Source organism: Phoenix dactylifera, chromosome 17 (genome assembly GCF_009389715.1).
Source record: "Phoenix dactylifera cultivar Barhee BC4 chromosome 17, palm_55x_up_171113_PBpolish2nd_filt_p, whole genome shotgun sequence".
NCBI lineage: Eukaryota > Viridiplantae > Streptophyta > Magnoliopsida > Arecales > Arecaceae > Phoenix > Phoenix dactylifera.
Window position 1 is genome coordinate 16,111,499 of NC_052408.1, and position 14,939 is coordinate 16,126,437.

The 14,939-nt window shown below is 41.5% G+C and overlaps 1 pseudogene; it reads right to left on the reverse strand.

Annotated features, from left to right (window-relative positions):
- Positions 1–901: 901 nt before the first annotated feature.
- LOC120103887 lies at positions 902–10,284 on the reverse strand (annotated as a pseudogene).
- Between the last annotated feature and the right edge of the window lie 4,655 nt (positions 10,285–14,939).

The window sequence follows — 14,939 nt, forward strand, 5'->3', positions numbered from 1 at the left end:
CATAATGAACTCCTTTTTATCTGATCCTACATTCAGACTTCAGAGAATTTACTCTATTTCTGATAAGGTCTGGGTAGATGGACCAAGGCCTGGTATCAAGCCACCAAGCTCCAGGTCTGAGCTGAACTAAACCTAGCCTTAAAAAAATTCACCAGAACCCTACCATGAAATAGGTTGCCCCAGGCCCATCTTAGCCGAGGCCTGGTGTAAAGTGAAGCCAGAATAACGCCATATCCCCATTCCTGAGCTGAACCTCTTGCAAAGCCCATCATGAAATGGACTGCACCAGGCCCATTTAGAGAGAGTGGGATCAATTGAACCCACCGGGTGTGGATAGACAGACGAACGCATTGTTGTCGCTCTTGCGACAGTCATGATTTCTAAAGATTATGATACAAGGTATTAAGGATCCAGTCGGGCTTATTAATTCGAACCCACTTTTTTCTTTGGTTTTTTCACAAAGAAACATGACACTCTGGGCTAGGGTATACAACCACATTAACAGCACAATCCAACAATATGCTTGATATCACCACAAAGCTGTCATTCTCTAACTCAAACCATGTCTCCAGTATCTAGCTATTTTCACCCACAAAAGCACCTTTAAGTGCACCACATTTACTTAATTTGTTGCCATCCTTTCTTTTTCTTTTTAAAAAAATATATATCCATTGGCATCAAACATAAAATAAAATATACAACAACTCAAAAAAGATATCTATCCCATCCATCCACAACAAAAATTTTATATGACTAGCAACACATATATATCGTCATGCAATCTGCAGTTAGCCCCAACATTTCATTATAGAAGATTGAAAAGCTACCCACACCCTACAACAAAGGATGGTCAATGATGTTGGAATCAGGCGGACCAGAAAACCACCTAACAACCATGAAGAAATCACCAACCAACGTAAGACGAGTCTTCAATATATGTAGTTTAAGAGCAAAAATACAGTAACTGCCGATTAGACTGAACAACATTGTGCAACAGCACTTAATCAAAAAGTCTTTATAAACCACCAAAACTTTGGCCACTTACAAGATGCCACCAAAGGAATAGTAGCATTACATATCGTACAACGGACCATTTCCCTTAACCTACAATACAATGAACTGGCCTTCGTATGTGCTCACCTCATCTACCACCACAGACATTGTGGACGCAGCTGCTCCTCGGCATCATCTCGATCCGACATTAGCAACAGAGTCAACCCAGCAAAGAAGACCCATCAACCCACGAAGTCATGAAGCATCTGACTTCCAAAGTGCCTCATCTGCTGCTGTTGTTGCCCATCCTCATGCCTGAGGCCCAACGTGAGCGAAACCGCTCCAAGCCCTCCAATGTCCATCGCACTCTGGTACGTTCCAAAGCTAATCAAGTTCCCATCCATGCTCGTCGGAATTCCACACTCGTCCATCCTCGATCTCTTCTCACAGTGCCAGGGCTCCATACTCTGGGTACCCTCATCGTTCAACACAGGCTCCATAGAGGAACAACAATCCAATGGCTTGTTGCACTGCGCTTCTGGCCTTGGTCCGTTAGAAGGCCGCCCTACTTCATCCATGGGTGGCTTAGTAGTAGCACTGTTTCTGTTGTTGCCGGAGTTGAGGTCCATTCCGTTCATCCCTTTGGTTTCAAGCATGTGGATCTCTTCCACCATAGGCTTCCATAGTCGCACCCGGGCATTAATGAACCAGTTGGAGACCTGCATGAAGGTGAAGCACCGGCGCAAGCAACATATTAGGCACTGAAAAATAAAAATCATTTGAAACACCATAAAAAGAATCCTTCCATATCCTCCACCATGCAGCAGCGGTAGGGGATGCTGCATGGTTACTACGTATTGCACGATGGTGCAAAACCGATAACTAAAAATAATAAGCAAATTATATTATGCAAATTATATCAGTTTGGATTAATAAAATTTAAAGCTGCCAATTCTGCCAGGTGGACCAATCACCATGCGGCCATGAGAAAGCCAAACGGCGAAGGCCTCAGAAAATCCAGGCTCTATCAGATCACGAGTCACAGAGCTTGGACAGTCTGCCCAAGGTCTTGCCCCCCTTGTAAAGTAGCAGTGCGTGTGGCATGAGTTCACATCGAAACAGTGTTTCTACTATTTCGTGGGAAATGGTGTGAGCACTGGAGACCAGGCCCTGCTCTCACGCATGCAAGTTCATCGTGTGTCAGCTTTATTCACATGGAGTTAAATGAGTCAATTTTTGACTGCGCCAAAGCAGACTGTCAGAGTCCACAAAGAGTCAAAATTTGACTCCTACAAGCTGACTCTTCACGTGCGATGTGAATTACACCAGCTTAACAACAGGTATGGGTCGGACTGACAGCAGTTCCCAGTTACAAACTAGGTCTTTTTTTTGACCCCATTAAGCTGCAGGCCAATCATTCTGGAAATCATGGAAGAATGGGTCCTCTACAAATTAGGTCATGGTCAAAAAGTGGCACATTTACTGCCATGAATAGAGGATAGGTCCTACAAGCTGTGCCAGGGTGACCCGCAATACCCAGGTCGATTCAAAAACCTAGTTCAGCATAGGGTGGATCAAACCAAATACTATGCAGCTATGGCCAAATACTGTGGGTCAATGGTGGTTGGCCCACACAGTGGGGAGCAGCTAAGTTAGAATTCCATCAATACTGACAGAAAATAAGTATCTTAATTATTGGTCCAAATGACCACTTGGGCCCTGCTGTACACAATCAGAGAGTCAGCTGCATGATAGAGGAAACAGACATTTGACTCAGCCTGACTTCGATCCAAACTTCGAAGTTCCAGGCCAAATTTACAAGATCCAACCTGTTTCCCATTGGATTAAAACTTAGATCTGCACTGAGAATAGACCACCCCTCCAACTCAGCCCATTCCAAAGATTTGGTTGCAGGTGACATCATTGGAGGGATCCATTCATCTTTCCCCTCCTAATGGCATAATATCACACACAAGAGAATGAAAGATGGGGTCTGAGAAAGTTACCTGGTTCCGTGACAGGCCAGTTTGGGTCGCTAACATGTGCTTGTCCGTATCAGTCGGATACCTGGAGACACCAAACATGCATGAGTAGTCCCTTTCCCACCCAAAACACCATGCATGCATTGATGACAGTAATAATATATGTACCAACAGAAGGCAGCAGTAGAAAAAAAAATTAAAGATTTACACAACTATGAGATACAAACATATGGAGTCAAAAAGTGCGGCTTGACTCACGGATGAAGGAAATGGTCGAACAACCAGGCCCTCAAAACAGCCACAGCACGCTCAGGTAGGCCTCTCTGAGGTCTCCACACCGGCTGGTTCCGATCCATAAAGCCTAAGCTGTTCTCACCTGCCTTTTGTTTCCGGAGGCTCTGGTCGACGTATTTTAGCTTCGGGGACATCGTTGCTTCACCTCTACTGGAACTCGGTGATTTGATGAACTCCTCTCCCAGCACTTTGCTGATGTGCCGGAGCTGATCAGATATAGCATTTTTTATGCACCTGAAGTGCTTCGAGACAGCCCTGAGGGCTAACGAAGTGTAGGGCGTAGCAGAGCTGAGGCCTGCTACAGATTCGAACGCGGAGACCACCATTTGCATTTGCTGGTGGTACTGCTTGTACCTTCTGCATACCTTCACAAATAAGTGAGCTTAGGCCGGTTAGAATTCTAAATAAATTGCATCAACTGATTGCGATACATAGGGCAGCTGAAGATAACAATAATGGTGGACATGAGAAAGAGAGGGAGGGAGAGAGATCAGCAACTCCACTAAATACGCAGGAACACTCGAAAATATAAATAACTGAAACACCATATTGGTTTACACCGGCGACATGAGATATGGATCTCATACTATCAAATAAAAACAACTAAAAATTCCAATCAACAACTATAGAGCTGTCATGAACTGAATGGCAACCATACATGACACAGTTTACCAGTAGAGCAAGATATTTTTAAACACATTTAGTCCTCTTGCATAAACTGCAACGGCCTGCTAGCTGATCAATCAAGAGTTCCTTTATTAGGAAGATTCAATCAAACTCCAATGCCTGATAGGCATCTTTAGATGGAAAGTTCGCTGGTTCTTCAAAGTATTGCATGCAATGTGTTCATGATACAATTAAAACCATATAATCACAAATATTATCACCTTAAAAAAAATCATAACTATGATAAGAAAGTCTATATTGATTAGCAATAGAAGCATTTGGGAGGCTTTATCACTGAAGAGTGATTAATATAAACAAACATGAATGCATAGAAATCTAACAATAACCAATAATCATTATGATTCATCATATATTAATTTTTTTAAACAAAACAGTAAAAGGCTACCTCACATTTAATCTCTACCATAAGTCATCAATGCTTTTCGCTCATTCATGACTCTTAGAGAGCAAATTTTCATTCACAGCTTGAATCAATATTCAGAACCTCCATCCAGCATAAATTCTCCTTCGAAGGACTTCCAAATACCTAATCTTCCTAATCTTCCACGACAAGTGTGTCTAGTCTACATTGCAGATGACCATATTCTGCCAATTAGTTCTACATCAATTTCACCTTCATTAATGCAATTCATAAGCTTACATCACTAGGGTTTGCCTTTTTTTTCCTTTTTCAATTTTCAGTGTAAACAACAGCCACCCTCTATTACAATTCTCATGTCTATTTCTGTCTTTCCCTCTTCTCCATGCAACCAAATCATCATTCTGGTCACATTTAATCTCTACCATAAGTCATCAATGCTTTTCGCTCATTCATGACTCTTAGAGAGCAAATTTTCATTCACAGCTTGAATCAATATTCAGAACCTCCATCCAGCATAAATTCTCCTTCGAAGGACTTCCAAATACCTAATCTTCCTAATCTTCCACGACAAGTGTGTCTAGTCTACATTGCAGATGACCATATTCTGCCAATTAGTTCTACATCAATTTCACCTTCATTAATGCAATTCATAAGCTTACATCACTAGGGTTTGCCTTTTTTTTTTCCTTTTTCAATTTTCAGTGTAAACAACAGCCACCCTCTATTACAATTCTCATGTCTATTTCTGTCTTTCCCTCTTCTCCATGCAACCAAATCATCATTCTGGACTCGGCCATGCCCACCTTAAAAACAAACAAAATTTCCAAGCATGCTCTACCAGAAACTTGTACTAACCATTCCATTTAAAATGCACAATGAATTTCTTAAGGCATGTAGTTAGAATAAATAAATAAACTAGGGAAAATTAACTAGAAGAAATACATATTATCATGAGAAGGGGAGAGTTGCTATACAGACGCATACTCTTCTATCCTTATCAGATTCATCGGTGCCTGAAAACAGACGGAAATCAATGTTTGAAATTCTCACCCTCTAATAAAAAAGATATCACACAATAAAGAGTGTTACATATTACAAGCCTTTGGATCACAGGGTAAATCATCCTGATGATGCCAATCAACCTGACGCCATGGAAATTTAGCAACAACAAACAATATTGGTGAATAAAACTTACCATCTCAAATAACTGCATTTTATTTAAGAGAGCTTTACTACAAGACATCTTAAGAGATTTGAATTGGTAATTTAATTTTTCACTTCTACAAAAGAACCAGAATCAGTCATGAGATTGAAAACATTTATGAGACCAGTACATCAAGTAAAATGTTTCAAGAGCGCCCATAAAGAGTTATGCAAATCTGGTTTGACTACAATAGGAACAATCTACTTTATTGAATGATAGCCCTCCATAACAAGCTTTTTTTTAATGTGTTCAATTTTTCACCACCCACCCACCCCCTTCTTCTTTTTTTTGCCCAAAAAAGCAGACACTATCATCCCTGGTAAATCTTCCATGAGTCATTCCATAACAAATATTAGATGATTGTGGATTCAATGTAATACATAATAAAACAAAATCTTAAATGTGATACATAGATAGCCAAACAAGCATGGCTTCATATTTTTCATTTTTGTTACCAGCTATACAAAGGAAAATACTCATTTAACCTGGAGTAAAAATCATTTACCAAACTCATTTAACACTTATTATAGCATATTCTTGCTGAAATATTTCTCACACCATAGGGGTAAAAAATTTGAACTCATAAAATATTAAACAAATTATCATTTCAATTACTAAACCATACAACAGAATATACCCAGCATTCACATGTTATTACATAGTATAGAATTCAAATCAGTGTTTCATTTTTGTGTGGTTTGACTGGTCTCAAGTGCAATTTCACCATATCAGAAGAATTTGTGCTTAGTTCATCAACTTGCATCAGATATGCTAGGTTATTTACTTATTTCTCTGGTTACTTCAAAGAGCAAGCATAAATGACAGAAACAGTAATCTGCCTTTATGCGGTCCCACAATTTACCACGTGAAATATTCTGTTAAATTTCATGAAAAGCCAATTTGAAAATCTATAATTCTTAGTCTATTATGATGCATTTTATATGGAGACACAAAATGGACGAACATAAAAACAAATTCCATCTGAAGATGGCATCTATGCTTGCTAGAAATGTCCTAAAATAGAGAATTTCCTTCACAAATTTTGCTTCAGAAGAGTGCCTTAGCCTGCAAATTCACTTCTCTTGAGTTAAACTCTTAAACTAATCAGTCCTAGTCCTAGAAAATCATTTCAGTCAGCAGTTTTGATCACTAAAGAACGTCAACTACTCTTTTAACCTTCTCTGGAAGCATGGACAATTTAACTGACACTGTCATAATCCTAAAAATGAAACGTCATGTTTCCAGTGATGTTTCCAATGAACAGGAAAGTCAGTGTGACTGTATGGTACCATAAATGCAGCTTTGACTTTGAACACTTCTTTTGATTTTCTAATATTGCCAAAGGTTATCCATACGGCCCAAAAAAAAAAGCCTAAAGATATTATTTAATAATCACGAAGATGCATTGACAGAATCCGATTTATTGTTTACAATACAGGAAAACTAGCATCTCATTTACTACAGTTGTAGTGCAAAAATAAATTGTAAGCTCTCCAATTTTGTCAACTTTGGAAAACTTAGCTTCTGGTGATGATTTCCTTAGTTTCTACATTTAAAACTTGATTATTTTGCAGTTGCTACTCTGATTCAACATGAAGCATCGTAATTAATGATGAATTCACGCTTCTATCAATGCTCTTCGCTCAATCCTTTCAGTATGAATCATGTTCACTATGCTTAAGATAGGCTCCATGGATAAGAAGATATAAATCTACATGTGCCATTCTGCTCCATCTATAAGAACATCGTCTGTCTCAAAGAAGGCATGCTTATATATTTCCAAGCAACAATAACATGATGTGTCCTCTCGCCAAAAGGTCTTCATGACCAAGAAATTCCAGTCTAAAGTGATAATATTTTTTAAGAAAAGCCAATATCAAGGACAACATTACGTGTCACCACCTAACAAAATGCATGTGTGCATGCGTTAAGGTTGCATCACAATTTCTAGTTAGAGATATATTGAGTAATAATTGAAACACCAAAGCCATTTTCTTGACACAAAAAGTGGGCTGCATCAGTGACAAATTTGAAAAGGTTCACATATTATTATGGCGGATAAACATTGCAGCTTTGTTCTCTTTGAAAATGGAAATGCCACAAGTGTAGTGCTGAGCAATAACAGCCAACTGACCCGGAGTTGCACTACCATCCTTTTAATAATGGTATTACAGGAAGGTAAGGGCAACTTCATTTTCAAATCTGATGGAGCTCATGGATGAGAATGAGAAGGCAAAATTTCTATTTGCTCGAATGCTTCTGAGTGCATATTTCTACTAACTTGAACACTGAAGATTGGAGCTAGTTTGGGAAATTAATCCAAATAACTTTGAAACAGTTCTCTAAAAATTGTTTCAGAATTTGACTGAAGGGTTAAGGAGACTCGCATGTTTTCCAAAAAAAACTTTTGAAAAGCCTAATTCTAAAAATGAAGGTGGCGGTGCATAAGCAGATTGTATGCAGCATGAGAGAAGTTTAATGATTATAAATCAAGGAGTTTGAGAGCTTGCAACAGACTAAAAGTTTTTAAAGATAACAAGGAACACATATAAGATAGCAGCAAGAAAAACTAGAGGACTATGACCAGTAGATAGCACTAAAAACCAAATTAGCAAATTGCTGCTCTCTATTCATCAAACTGACAAATTAAAGCCAATAATGAATTAAGTGGGTTGTCAAGAACCTTATTGTCTGGGTGCACAAGACGTAACATATGAAAATCTTATTTTCCAGATGAAGGTAACTCGCATGCCCTTCTGAAAGTAAACCTTTATTTTCTAAAATTTTCATAACCCAACTTAGAAAAAAATTAGGGCATATGCATGCTTTAACACCTGTAGAAATCCAAACCCGTAGATTGTCAACATACATCCTACAGAAAATGCCCCAGCTCTCCATTAAAGTGGCCATGGTTTTAAATAAAATAAAAAGGGCATGTTGAAGAATTAAGAAAATTGCAGGAATCAAATAATTTAACAGCACATCATAGAATACAAATGGCCACTAGTAATGCATCTTACATTTATGGTTGTACTTGAAATCACCAAGTCCATATATCACTCACTAAAATTTAACATGATTTTCTATTCTTAATTTCTTTTCGTCTTCGTAAAATCAGGAGAGCCTGCCAACCAATTTAACACTGTATTCATCAAACATCATCAGACATTTCAAACTTCTGGGAAAGAATTGACTCAAAATTACAGGTCGTCTATTAGTTTACAAGAGATGGAAGAGAAGGAAAAAAAGTGCGTGTATCAATTAGTTTTGAAAAAGTTTTTGATCCCTAGTATTGCTACAAGATTGCTTGTGTCCTCTCCACAAAGACAACTTGCGTGTCAACTCAACCTTAAAGATCAAGTAAAAGATTGAAAGTGTAGTAGTGGTGGTCATCAAAGTGTGAACCAAAAAGGTTCAGATCAATCAACTATATGATGCTTTGGTCAACTAAGGTATCCCAAAGATGACCATTTCAATTGAGCAACAGCAATCTGCCCACTCATATCCTTCTTCAAAAGAGAGAGACGAATAGATATAAGGAAAAAAAATCATCTGCCACAGCAGATCAATGGAATCGGAACGACCACTACAGAAAATGCTATGTGCAGTGCTACAAGGAATCGAATGATATCAAGGAGCATAAAAGTCACTGATTTGACATGCAAAAAAGTTGAGCTTACTTCTAAAAGACAATTCGACCAAGAAATTGACAAGCAGCAGCATGTAGCAGATATAAAAGACAATTTGACTAAGAAATTAACAGGAAGTAGCATGTAGCAGATAATAGCAATCGATACACATAATGCAAGCAATAATATCTGACATAAAACTAACCTCTTCGAGCATGTACAAGAGCTTCGCTTTCTTCTGCTGCATCTCGGGGCGATGAATTTGAGACGCCTCGCCGCTCACACCAGCTTCCGTCGAGGAACTATGAAAGGTGGACGACGACGCCGCCGAACACCCTCCCCTTGCGCTGTTCTCTTTCTCGCCGGCCACCCACATCATCACAATTGGCACCCGCAGCCCCACAACACCTGCCACCCACATGACACTGCTTCACAGCGCTACAAAATTCATCCAGCAGCTGCTGAGCCGGCTTCAAGAACTTGGAGCTCTTCAGAATGGTCGCGTATCCCGTGAAAGGCCCGAGCGGCCCCGCGGCCCTACGAGCATCCGCCACCGCGAGCTGACGGTACCTTGAAGCGAGTCCCCATAACCTCTATCACCGATCGAGAACCTGGGGTACGGGCAGGATTCCCCGGCTCCGCTCGCCCTCGAGCTCGGCAGTCCAAAACTCTCTTGCAGCTGAGCCACATGGAGCTCCGACGCCGGGTTCGACGAGAGGGTCACGATAGACCTTGCGCCCCACCCTCACTCCCAACGGTAGCAAATCCCTCTTCAACTTTGCCCCGTGCAAACCCTCCTTGCCCATTCCACTGCGGAGGCTGGCGGCTCACCCACACCGTGTTCGGCTGCTCGCCGTAGCTCGGCAGAAGCAGCAATTCGTTTCCACTCTCGACCCACGAGCCACGGCTGACCGGGCTCGCGAACGGAGGGCAGTTCCAGGCCATGGTCGCCCACGGAAGTGACCACCTCTTGGAGAGTGGAATGGTGAAATTGAGAAGAGGGGAAAGTGCAAGTCCCCCGCACTGCTGTTCGTGGTTCTCTTGGCTTGAAAGCTCCGTGGATGCCTCCTGGTAAAACCCGGAGAAGCCGGGCTTGAAGTGGCAAGCACCGGGCGAAGCCAAACTGCCTGTCATCGGAGCCGGGCTCGTAACAATCCACTCGGAGCTCGTCTGCTGCGCTCGCCAGACGCACGGGCCCCGGGGATCACCGGCACGGGCGAGATTGCCCGACGCTTCATGAAAGCTGGACGGCGACGGGTTGGTAATCGAGGTTTCGGCGCCGGCCAGCGGTAAAATTTTGTATGTGGGCCGACGATGAGAACAAGGCCGGGTCGTAGACGTCCCGGACCTGGACGAGATCGGGATCGGGTCGATGTGCTGGACCCGGAGCTTGTCCCGGCGGCTCTGCTGAGCGACGTGGGGGTTCCGGTTCGGTCCTGAAGCTGTTCATCCCAGAAGCGAATTTTTGCGAGCCCTGCATCCTCCTCCGAGATTCTCTTCTCTCTACCACCACCACCAGCAGCAGCAGCAGCAGGTTTTCTGGTGCCTCGCGATAATTTTAGTTGATGGAGACATCATTTTCTTTCATTTCTTTCTCCTGTAAAAACCAGGATCGGATTGCTCCAGCGAACATACAACGCGCATATGCAAACAAGCAGCAAACAAAGCAGTATAGCAAAGGAGCAAGAGGAGTTGCCAGGATTTTGAAGCAAGGAGAGAAGATGAATCACCGGAGAGAAAGAGAGAGAAAGAGAGAGAAGCGAAGAGCAAAGGCGTGAAAGCTATATCCCTTACTGAAGACCTACCTCACGACAACCGCTTAAAATGTACAAAATAACTCCCTTCTGGGGCCTTCACAGTCTCCATCCATTCCTCCCTGTCTATATTCTTCTATAATTAGCGAAAAAGTAAACTTGTCCCGTATTTCTCTTATTTATGTATATCATACCTGATGCATGCAAAAATATTTAGGAGGAAAGGTTTTCTTCCGATGGTTTCTTCTTTTATCTTTTTGGCTTTTGCTTCGGTAGAGGAAGGGGAATGCTACGAAATGGGTAAACAACACGAACCAGAGAACAAAGCGCGGAGAATAAACCGCTTTTTTGAAAGACGAAAAGGTATCCCAAAAGGAAAAATAAAGGAGCCCCAAAGTTTACGACCCACCGCACAAAAATATTCTCTCTCTTCTCCCCAGCCCCAAATACTATTCACAAAACCGTTACTTAATGCCGTTAAGTCTCCGTTCAAAGACGCGGTAGGTTATTATTATTATTATTATCATTATTACTATTATTTCTCTCGAGAATCACAATATTGGACGAATCGACGGGCAAAGATTGCGATCTACGAAATCCGATCTCCGCATTTCGAGAAACTTAACGAAATAAATAAATAAATAAATAAATAAATCGGCGATCTTTTTCCCCCTTACCTACTGAGCACATTCGTCGGGACGAGGGGTCCTCCGAATCGCCGCGGCAGCCGATTCCTCGCCAGGTTTCGTCGGAGAGTTACGGCGTCCGTCGCCTCCGGCGTTATCTTAACGGCGCAAGAGGACGATCGCCCACTAGGAACGGAGAGACAGCTCAAAGACGACCTGAGAAAACTTTCGCCCTCTTTTTTTTGGTACAGAAAAAAGTCTCGGCACTCTTTCTCCGTCCTCGCTTATGAAGGCCGGGAGCAAAGCGGAAGCGCTTTCCGAAAGGGACACGTCAGGATGGGTTAATTACGGCTCGTGCCACTGGCTGTTTACGGGAAGAAGGAAACGGAAGTCATCCCTCGGAGCTTGCTCCAATTAACGGAACTGCCACCGTTCGGTGCCTTGGTGGCAGTTTGGACTGACGTGGCGTTCTTCGATTGGATGGTTCGAAGCGGTCCTCGGTGGGAGAGGGAGGGAGAGGAGGCCGTACTCTCCTTTGGGAGAAGGTGACGTCAGACCTGGCGCCGGGATTACGGGGGCCGGTCAACCCAGACCCCCAGGCGGGGGGGCGGACCTTGCTGTTTCCTCCGGGCTACACCGCCAGATCTTTTGCTTGGGGCGGGAATGGTTTATACCGATTACCGATAACCCCTCAGAGGGTCCAGACCCTGTTTGCACGTACGGCCCCGCTGCGGATTTTCATCTCCCATCTTTTTTTTTTTTTATTTTTATTTTTTATTAATATAATATTTATTAAAATCGGTAAAAATAAATAACTTAAATGACATGTCCGAAAGACCCCAACTTCAGCGACGTAAGCAAATATTAATTTTTATTAAAAATAGTAATTTTATTTAAATAAAAATATTTTGAGAAAATTAAGAAAACCCAACGACGAGAGAGAGAATAAGTGGAATTTTATATGTACTTTTGAAATAAAGAGTACATATATTCGCCCTTTAGATGGGGCTTCCATGTGATTCGGTTATAGGCGTACCCATTAAATTACAATAGATTAAAATTAAATTACAACATGATCTTGATCTACAAGTTGCTAGGTTTTTCTAAAGGTATTTCCAACCAGGTTTCAATGACATCAATTCCGTTACGTAGCATGAAGACTGGGCAAACAATTAACGGTCGTCAGTTTAGGCTGCAGGCCCGGTCTCTATTAGTACTTAAGAAATTAGGATCACCTGCAGATAAATTCAGAAATCTCCAGAAAGTAGGACGCTGGAATAGCTCGGAAATCGTGAAAAATTGGGGAATTAGAGTTAAATTGGGATGCTGTGGGATTGGGGGAAAGAAGGGGGAGAGATAATTGCATTAAATTGAGAGAGAGAGAGAGAGAGAGAGAGAGAGGGGGGGGTGCAATGATTAGGGTCTGGGCCTCGGAATGTGAGCCGTGTGATTTAAAGTTAAAGGGGGAGATCCTGCTGCTACAGCAGAGTCTGTGATCTGACATCCAACTATGTCCGTGCATTGAATGAACCCATCACCATCACAAGTCGATTGGACGGTCGAGATTGGAGGCCCCCTTTTAATGCGAGGTCGCTTGTCGCGACCCTTTTTGGTGCGGGGGTTTCAACTTTGTCGCCGTCCAATCTTGATTTGACGGCTGTGATCTTATGCGTGCTGTCCGCTTGAACCATCGGCGGTGGGGCACGGTCAGGTGGTCTTCTTGGGGTCGTATAGCGTTAAACGGTCCAGCGAATGGGGACGGGGTACGGTGGAGCAGCATTTAGTTCAGATTACTCGCATCCATTCTGCCTCGCTCCTCTTCCCTCTCTCCTCAATCCTGCTGCCGTGGGAGTCAGTTAAGATGGAAGGTTTTTTTTTTATTCTTCTTTTGCTGGGAATACCTGAACTCAGATCTGACCAAGTCTGTCTTGGTGTTTTGGTTTTACTCGCTTGGAAAAGAATTGTGCTTGGCGAGCTCAGTGGAATCCGCAAAAGTGATTCAATCTCAGGTTTATAACTTCAAACAGTGTCTAAACTCGGAATGTGGTCAGAAATTTTAGTCCTACAACGAACAGAACAGTTAATCGGATCGTCGTTTTAACTGTCTATCCTTTTAGAAAAAATTTTAAACTCGGCCTGTACAGTTCCTCCACTACTGTACCATCTTCTTTTTTTTTTTAACTCTAATAATAATGCTAATGCGAGATTAGCGCAAGCAGCCGATGAAATATATATATATATATATATTCTATATGCATTAAGATTTACCGTATAATTAGTTGATTTCCAAATTATGGCATCTAAAGCATCCCATCTTTTAAATAAGAATAGCAATAATGTGCGGATTATCTTTGCATTTTTGATTTGTTAATAGAAAAAATAGATTTAGATTGGCAGAATTTTGATCTATCGTATATCTGATCCAGGTCTTACAACTCGAGGATATTTTATAAAGTTAGAATCTAGCAGTAAATCGATGCTCCAAGGGCTTTATCACTGCAATTGAAGAGATTAACATTGGCCTGAGTACATTGCTGGTACGTTGTACATGTACTTATAAAACAAGATGTTGTGATACAGTCAAGTGTACCAATTTAATGAACGCATGCATGGTTAAAAAATTCTAGATCCGGCCATATCTTTAGGTTCCTACCCCCTTAATCCCCACCATATTTGATTCTCCTACCTGGTTATTATATTCACATTATCTAATCTATTCAGAGGACGAGTTCGGATGATGGGAATTTCGCCATTTAATTATTATAGAAAACTGAAGCTTTTTTAACTCCATCATGGTGGCCATTCATGCAGCTATTTTTAAAAGCAAAAAACAAACTCAGAACGGAAATGCCTTCAACTTTTGAAGTAGAATAGTAAAAGATTACTTCTCTAATGGAAAACTGATGACGTGGCCACGTGAACTGACCACTAATCTTCTAGCTTCGAGCCAACCTTCTGGGGTTCTCCTTTTGTTTACTTACTTCAATTGGGACTTATTAAAGAATTAAGACCTAATCCAACTCTATTGGTCCTCTTGATTCCTTTCCAAACAGAGCCTAGAAATGTATAAATGTCCTTCGGTGTATGGTTCTTGATATGCTTCGGAACTTACTATGGTAGATATGGCAAATCGACTAATAGAAGCTTGCCATAAAATCATAAGCCAATCAATAAAAGTCCGCTATATGGTTTTCCTTCAACTAGCGGCAACTAGTCATAATCGAGAACAATTTCTATAACCATGTGACGAGTGGGTGAGATGCACGGATGAAATGCTCGAGCATAATCTTCGGGCAAGGCACGATTTGTTATCAAAAACTTCTCGATGATAGGTACAAGTCCACGCCTATATCAACCACTCCCGAAGGATTCTCCAGGCAAATCTTTCTGAATTTTTTTGAGTGATATT